General features: G+C 44.5%; 1 pseudogene; it reads right to left on the reverse strand.

Annotated features, from left to right (window-relative positions):
• Window positions 1-558: 558 nt before the first annotated feature.
• LOC144251403 (sodium-independent sulfate anion transporter-like) lies at window positions 559-8,835 on the reverse strand (annotated as a pseudogene).
• Between the last annotated feature and the right edge of the window lie 299 nt (window positions 8,836-9,134).

Raw genomic sequence — 9,134 nt, forward strand, 5'->3', positions numbered from 1 at the left:
TACCTAGTTAGAACAAATAAGAAAATAAATTCAGAAAGATTCTAATAACAACCTAATAATGCACTTCAAGGCCCTATAAAAAAGGAACAAAATTATTTCTAAATCAGTAGAAGGAAGTAAATAATTAACGATGAAATAGAAAATAAAAAATACAAAGGATTAAGGAAACAAAGAGTTGGCTCTTCAAAATGTTAAACATGACTGATAAACCCTCATTCTAACTAACCAAAAGAAAGAGATGACTCAGATTAATAAAATTGGAGATGAAAAAGGACATAACAAACATCTCTGAAATCTAAAGGATCATTATGGACTTTTTTTGAAAACTTATATTCTAATAAATTAAAAAAATATAGAAAAAATGGTCAAATTTTTAGACATATAAAACCTACTACAGTTGAACCAAGAGCATATGGCAAACCTATACCGACCATTAAAAACTAATGATATTGAAGCTGTAATAACAAGCTTTCCAACAAAGTAAAGACCAGATCCTATTGTATTCTCAATTGAGTTTACCAGACCTTTAAAGGAGAATTAATGTCCCTAGTTTTCAGCTTATTCTAGGAAAAAGAGAGAGGGAACACCACAATGGGCTGAAAAAAATTTATGGTTTCACAGAAGTGAAAATCCTCACAAAAGTATAATTAAAGAGTTTGCCAAAGGTTAAGGGCAACAATGGAGAATGGCAAAATACTAATGAACAGACCACAAATGTGAAGCCATGTCTGCTTTCCCCTACAGAGACAAGAAGGAAGGTGACCCAGAAATGAGCAAGATCTGTAGCAATGGAGGAATACCTGCCCAACAGGAGCTGTGGCCACAAGTAGAAGTACTTCTTCCAAGTACTAGGAAGGTTTCTCAGTGATAGAATAATTGATTACCATGTGAGGGGTTCGGGATTTAATATCCAGGGCAAGGAAAGGCTTGAATAGAGTGGGTAAAATGGAGAAATTTGTGAAAATTTTGACATTGTTCTAGTCTTGTCTTTACCATATTTTTTGAATGCTAGGCAAAAATTATTCTAAAGATGCAAGAGACCCATGATAGTATTCATTGAGAATGGATTATCATAAGAATGTACAACTTTAGAATCTCTTTTTTTTTTGATACATTTGTTATTTGCAATTGAATCAAAAATTCTACTTTATATCACATTCAGGGACAGCTGGGTATAACCCAAAATACCATGCAAGAATATGGACTGTTCAAATTAGAAGTAGGCAGGTCCTTCAGGTATTCTGAGCACTTGAAATATACTATTAAGTATAAAATTTGATGATACATATGGTAATATGATTGTGCTATCCAATAATCTACAGATATTAAGTATGTTGCTTAATATTATAAAAATCAAGATTTCTTCATTTTGCTAGCTGTTACAATATACATTTTCCTCTCAGGGGTACAAATATGTAGCATCATACAGTTTACTCAAAATAAACATATTCAGCCATTAAAAAATAAACAGCAACCACAGAGAATGAAGGGAACATAATGGGGACAGGAATAGGAAAGAGAGTGAAATGAATCTGACATTATTTTTCTATACACATATATAAAAACACCACAATAAATCTCCATATAAAGTACAAATTCAAGACTCAGATCTTAATTAGTGTAAGACATATGTCATTTGTATAAATATGTCAAATAAACTCTACTGTCATGTATAAGTAAAAAGAAAAAAATAAATATGAAAAAAGAAGTAAGGGTGCCTCAGGTTGTTCAATGAAATTAAAGGCTGGCCTTTAGGGTCTAGTGCCAGGAAGGGGTCAGCCATCTGGGTTAGCATCACTAGCTCTGATGGGCTCTGCCTGAGTCTCTGAGCGGGTCATCCTCCTGTGTAGTCCATCTCTCTGCTGGGTACTGCTGGCTTCCTGCAGTTGTGCCAGGTTCTCTTACCCTTTGGTCCTCTGCATTTGAATGGCTTCTAGTTACAAACCAGAGGAATCTCACAGAGAATGCACTGGGCCCAGAAACTCAGACACAAAAACAATCTTTATTTTTCCTTTTTGCAGTGCTGGAATCTAGGGTGTTAAGCACACTAGTCAAGTGCTCTACCCCTGAGCCATGTTCCCAGCCCTTTTTCACATTTTACTTTGAGACAGGATCTATATGTTGCTGAGCCTGGCCTTGACCTTGCACTCTTCCTGTGTTAGCCTTCTGAGTTGCTGGGATAATAGCTGTGTGCCACCATGCTGGCTATAACAGTGGTTCTTTCTAAGGGTGAAGGCCTGAGAAGACTTTCTAGAATGAGTGATATGTTATCTTGATTGGTAGATGCACAATCAAGGAGACACATTTAAGATATTTCTTTGTATTTAAAGATTACCACAAACACACACAAATATTTAAAACATCTGCAGAGAAAGAAGATACAAGGTTCCACCCATGCCCCTAGGGCCCTCCCCTTTCCCAGAGTTTCTGGCTGTTCCAATCATGTCCTGTCCTGTCTTGATCCCTAAGAGTGTGGACATGCTGGACTGTCCAGCTCACTGGAGAATGTCCTCTGCACCCACCTGCCTCCTCGAGGATATAGAAGTACTGAAACCCCTTTAGGTCAGCAGCCAGTAGAGCACCCGTGAACAGATGTGCTCCAGTCCAGGGCACAAGCCCACCTGCCCAACACGCAGGGTAGACAGCTAGGACATAGATAAGTGGAAGGAGGGCAGCCTGCTTGGGGATCTGCTTCCAGGGGAGAGATCTCTATATGAATGGTCTCTAAAGACCACTAGGAGGAGTGCTGTGCATAAACCACCAAGAATGTGACAACCATGAGCCATGAACATGGCTCTGGAGCCAGATGTCCTCAGTGCTAAATATAGTCTGGCTGCAGACATGGATTGGTACTGATAGCAGGGGAGTGGCCCCTGGAGGGCAGGCAGAGGTGAAGTTTAGGCTGTCAGGAACCAGGTCAGAGGAAAGGGGTCAGGCCATGCCTACCTGTAGACCCACAAAGACCACAGCAGCACCCTTCCTGTGGAAGTCCTCCAGGAGTTCACCAAGCCCTAGCACCATGGTGTAGTCGATGCTGTAGATGTGTGCACTCCAGGACCGCTCAGAGCTATGGGGATCCTGGGGGACAGTCCACTCTGTCACACCTAGTGAGAATGTCAGGGTGGCGGGACCCACATGGCAGGGGGAGCCACACTTGGGGCACTGTGGTCCTTGCTGAAGCAGACAGCAGGGTGTTCTGGGATCCAGTGCCCACTTCAGATCTGTGTGTCAACCTCACAATTGTGCAAGCAGGTGTCTCCCTGATGGCTGGGGCTGGTCCTTCGGTCCTGATAGCCAGGGCAGGAGAACAGAGGGCAGTGGGAACTCACAGTGACCTCAGCCCAGCCACATACCTTCCAAGACCTGGTTCAGTATCATCTCCCACAGGGCCTCAATGACAGAGAAGTGCAGGCCACTGATTGGCTGCAAGAAAAGGACCGGCTCCTCTGACACCTTGGAAGGCAGAGGGAAAAGATTGAGTCCTGGAGGCAGGTTGGACACAGCCTCTGTCAGGCCTTGCTTGTCCCAAGCAGGAAGCCCATGTTGAGCCCAGGGTGCTGGAGGAACAGAAGGGGGCACTGGCAGGAGGCCAGGCACTGTGGAGACTGCTATAGTGCATGACCAAAGGACATCATATTCAGCAGAGACTGAAATCACCCATGAACTCAAACACCAGGACAGCAAGGCCAAGGAGTCCCACCATTGAATGCTCACCCCTGATCTACACCTGGGTCTTGGGCCTGGCTATGGAGTGCAGGAGGATGAGCACGGACACCAGAATCCCATCCAGCCTGCTGTACTGGTCCTACCAGAAACACAGCAGGAACCTAATGCAGAGAGGTAGCAGGTCCAGCCCTGGGAGAAAAGTCTGCTGAGAGGCGCCTCTTCTCTCTGGCTTCCCACTACCACCTGAGCCTAATGCACCCTGCAGTCAGCAGGACAGCCTTCTGGTCCTCACACATGAAGCAGTGGTGGTCATGGATCCAAAGCAGCCCCAAGGGCTCCCGTTTCTGGAGCCTCACGGGTAGCAGCCACAGGCCACACCTGGTACATTTGCCTTGGAGAGAGGAAGACCTTCTTGTGCCTGAGGTTCAGGCAGGACATGCCTGGGCCTTCCCTCAAGGGACCTCAGAGGGAGGAGAGCATTGGAGCTATCAAAAGGCTCAGGATAGAGGTGTGTGGGTACCACAAACCCCCAGACTCATAGGTTTCCTTTGCTGAGGAGGTATTCTGAGGTCAAAGTGCAGCCATAAAGTCCCCCCAACATATGTGACTCAGAAATGTTTCACCCCCACAAGCCTCAGTTTCCCTCAAGAGAACCTTATATTGCATACAGGCATGACAATGTATTCCAAAGCTACTCTAAATATGAAATGTGCATGGAAGCCCATGGATAAAATAACCACTCATTTCATTTGGTGACTCACTGGGGTCATGGGAAGGAAGCCACACAAACTGCATAAGTTCTTACACTTCAGTAAGCAAAATAGAACAAATTTGTGGGGATGAATGTGGTTAAGCATGCCCTCAGTGTTTGCAGACACAGTGCTACAGTGTTCTCTCCTTTTGTAAAAAATATACATATTTTTAGCACTGGAGACTGCACTGCATGGCCTCATATAGGCTAGGCAAGGGCTCTCACACTAAGCCACACCCCAGCCCTTTGTATTTTAACAGAGGATCCTGCTAAAGTTGCCCAGCTGCTCTCCTACTAGCCATCCTCCTGTCTGAGCCTCCCAGGTGACAGGTGTGGGCACTGTTGCCCGATCCATATACATACTCTTAACATACCAAAGTGTCCCAAAGATCTTGGTGTCATACAGCGGGTTCACAGCCATGATGATAATGGTGGCCAGCACAGCCTTGGGGATACAGTAGAAGAGCGAGGTCAGGTAGTCCAGTGACAGCAGCACCAGCACACCTGTGTGGAGGGGCCAGGGTTCAGCCTAGAAGGCCACACAGACTCCCCCGGGAGGGTGGGGAACAAGCTCTGACACCCTGCATCTGCAAGGCCCCAGGGAGACACAGCCATGCACTTCAACTGTGGGCTGCCTGCCCCCACACACTTCAGGGACACAGGGAAATATGAGGGGCTCACTAGTCACCAGCCTCCCTGCTGGGGTGCACACTCCCAACTGGGTATTAATGGCTGTCTAGCAAGTCAACAGAGAGATCTGTTAATCCCTAGAAGCTCTGGAGAGAAAGGGGAGACCTCTGACTGCAGGCTGCAGCTGATTTTCCTGGGGTATCTGGGCTGGGGGAGGAGGTGAGACCACTGAGGTTCATGGAGAGATGCACTCAAACCACCTGCTTCCTTTATCAAGGATATGTCAGAAAGCCTGAGTGCCCTTGGGGGTCCCCTGCTTTGTCTTCCACCCCCATCTGGCACTGTCTGGGCACTGCTTCCCTCTGCTTGGCCACTACTAAGGACAGCCTGTGGGGTCTGGGCTTGGCCCCAAGGCCAACTTGTCAGGGCAAAGCCTCAGTCCTCCTGCCTCCACTTTGGGGAATTAATTTAGGCACCACCATGCTCGGAGCACCTGCATATGCTGGGAATGTTCTAGTACTAAGCACAGTGCAGGGAGCTCAGATGCCACTCTAAGGAGCAGGCATGAGCCCCCACCCCCACTATGCTGCAGATGCAATCACAACTGACTTGGGGGTAGTCAGGAGGCCAGGTAGACTGTGACAGGGAGAATGAGAAAGGGTCCAATGTCGGCAAAGTACCCAGCTGCGGAAAAGAGGTCCTTGGTCTGGGCCCTTCCAGAAGGAGCAGAGAAGGAAAGAATGGTCACTCACCACCCAAAGCTGCAGATGACTCCTCCAAGTGGGAGGAGACGAGGTAGCCCTGCAGATCTGGTGTGGAGAAAAGGAGGCTTGCAGGAGGGGGAGATGGAAGACAAGAGCAAGGCCAGGGAGATGCAAGGAGTGACCTGGGCCTGCATCTGACCTCTTGCCTTAGGAAAGATAATGCAAGACACAGTCTTCCTGCCCAGGATGATTCCAGCTTTTTGCAGGGAGAGGAACTAGGGATAGAACCCAGGGCCTCGCCCATGCCAGGTGAGCACCCTACCCCTAAGCCAGCCCCTGCCCTAGTTATAGCTTTAGAGTATAATTCTGGCCCCAGCTTGCCATGGGGCTCAATCACCTCCAGCAGAAGTGTAACTAAGGGAGGCAGTGCCTGTAGGATACAGCTGCCACCATCCTCAGGGCTCCACTAAGGTCCTCTCAACCCCTCCTTTGCTCTGCTGCAATGATCCTCCAAAGTGAGGAATAAGCTGTCTCCCCCAGGTGGCACTGGCTGACCACTTGGGGCAGCCCAGTCCCACAGCCAAACTGGGACCAAGAACCAAGCATCAACCCATACTAACCCCAAGCTGCCCTGCCAATGTTTATCTCGCTAGAGCCTTCACAACCACCGCAGTCTCCCAGACTCTAAAACCCAAGATGTAAGGCAGATTCAAGGCTTGTTCTCAATCAGCTCTGGTCCAGCTACTTAGCATCAGGCCCTCCAGGTCTCATGGCTTGGTGCAGATCCTTAAGAGTGAGAGGCCTGGATGTCAAGGGCCTTGGCAGAGGCAGTACCCTGACCACCCTCACTCCTGATGATTTCCGGTCCAGAACAGAACTCTTCTGTCACTGACAGGACAGTCCCTCCCAGCTCTGGCTTCCTGTGGGACCTGTGCCAGCCTCTCCCTATATACCAGCTGGGAACTGTTGGCCCATTTAAGATCAAGAATCACACATGCCCCCTCAACAACCTGAACTTTGTGACTTCCCCTTGTCAGCCTGTCTGGGCTGCAGCCAGGAACTCTTGTCCTATTGGGAAGATTCTGGGATACTAGTTCTTTCCTGCTGCTGCTGCTGCTGCTGCTGCTGCTGCGGTTCTTGGGTGACAGGTGTGAGCAGCTTAAAAACCAATTAGGAGGTCTGCTAGTTGGTGACTGGGGTGGGGGTTGCTTTGGGTTTCCTCTGCCTCAGTCCAGTGCTTTTGTTTTACTAATGAACATCAAGAAGAAGCAAGTACCATGTACTGAAGAAGAGCCAGAACCCCAATTTGAATGATCACAGTGCTTTTGCTGGAACACAAGTTGCTTTAGTCAGTACAGCAGGGAGTCAGCACAGTGTTTCAAAACTGAATGTCACATTTGAATCCTGAACTGCTGGGAATGAAGACGTGTCCTATACTCACTCCCACCTCTGCCAAAGCCTTCCTAGGGCACAACACAGTAATAAAATTCATTTTCTTTATTTGCCCCCCTTTTATTCTCTCTATGTGACAGAACTCACTGTTGGCTTTTATTTTGTGTACATTTTGTAATAAAACCTCAATTATAATATGCTTTGAAACAGCTCAAGAGAAAAATATTTAATATTAATTTGATAGTATTTAAGATGATTATATTCAGCAAGTATCCAAAGTTAATTCCTTTATTTTTTAAAAATAGTAATTGTCATTTTCTTTGACTTCCCTTTTCTGCCCTACCCTCAGACTTTTTAATAATGATCTTTCTTATTACACAAGCACTAGCTGCCCATAGAGCAAATGGTATTTCATAAAGTAAAATCAGAATGAGGAAATGTTATAGCAAAACCTTTCCCATAGGTAGAAAGCTTACCAAGAGTCACAAGTAATGTCAATATGAGTGTATAATTAATTGTACTATCACAGTTCTCTGTAGAAACCTAAGCCTCAGCATCCTCAGCCCCAAGATCAGGAGAGGGGAAAGATTAACACAAGACAGAGCAGCTATATGAGCAAAGAGAGATGTGTATAGGAATGGATTGGATTGACATGCTGCTTGATTAGTTAATGATTATCCCTCAGTCTCTTTTACCTGAAGAAATTGTAACTCTACAGTAGGTCACAGAGTTTTCTTTTTAATTTTTTAAATTAATTTATTTTTTTCATTTTCCACGTTTTTATTGGTGCATTATAATTGTACAAAATGATGGGATTTGTTGTCTTATATCCATACATGTACAAAATATAATAATATAATTTGGTCAATATCCCTACTCCCCAACCTTTTCCCCCCTTCCCCACTTTCTCCCACCTGCTGGGTCCCTTTCTGTTACTGATTCCCTTTTAATTTTCATAAAATACCAGCCTTCAAACTTCTTTTTCCATTTTTCTCTCCAGCTTCCACATATGAGAGAAAACATGAATGACCTTTGACCTTCTGAGCTTGGTTTATTTCATTTAACATAACGGTTCCATTCATTTTCCTTCAAATGACATAATTTCATTTTTCTTTATGGGTGAATAAAACTACATTGAGTATATATACCACATTTTTTATCCATTCATCTGTTGAAGTACAGGTAGGCTGGTTGCATAATTTGGCTATACTCTAAACATGCTATGCATGTATCACTGTAGTATGATGACTTACAATTCTTTAGGATAAATACCGAGGAGTGGTATAGCAGAGTCTATATGGTGGTTCCATGCCTAGTCTTTTGAGGATCCCCCATACTGATTTTCATAATGGTTGTACTAATTTACAATCTCTACAATTGTGAAAAAGTATTCCATTTTTTCCACATCCTCTCTAGAATTTCTTATTGTTTGTATTTTTCTTGTTCAATAAACATAAAATCATTGATTTTATTAATATTAAAGCATAAAAGGAAACATAATGAGGTTATCACATACTGTGTTCCACTAACATTTAAATACAATGGAAAATATTACAAAATAACATTAAAAATAATACAAAAGCAAAAGCTAGGGAAGATTTGGTTTAACGTGACAAGTGTGCTTTCTGTTCAACAGCTCTTTCCAGTTTGGAGCACAGGAAGATGATGCTACCTACATACCTGCTGTGCCATGCAGTCTGTCTCCTCCCTTTGATTTTAACTGGGTTCAGATAGAAAAGCCCACCTCACACAAACAAGCTGTTGTGAATGGTAGTGATAGCAGGATCCTCTTTCTATTTAGCAAAGAAAGGCTTCCTCTATCTTAATCCAAATGCTTATAAACTTAGTGTCTCATAATCATTCTTCAACATATATGAAGAACTAAGCTGCAATAATTCATTTTCTTCTTTAGGTACTAAGTTTAACTTGATCATTGATTCAGGGTTTTGAAAAGCAAATGGAAATGTCTCAAGTTTCTCTTCTAGGGAGAA

Source organism: Urocitellus parryii, assembly GCF_045843805.1.
Source record: "Urocitellus parryii isolate mUroPar1 chromosome 13 unlocalized genomic scaffold, mUroPar1.hap1 SUPER_13_unloc_2, whole genome shotgun sequence".
NCBI lineage: Eukaryota > Metazoa > Chordata > Mammalia > Rodentia > Sciuridae > Urocitellus > Urocitellus parryii.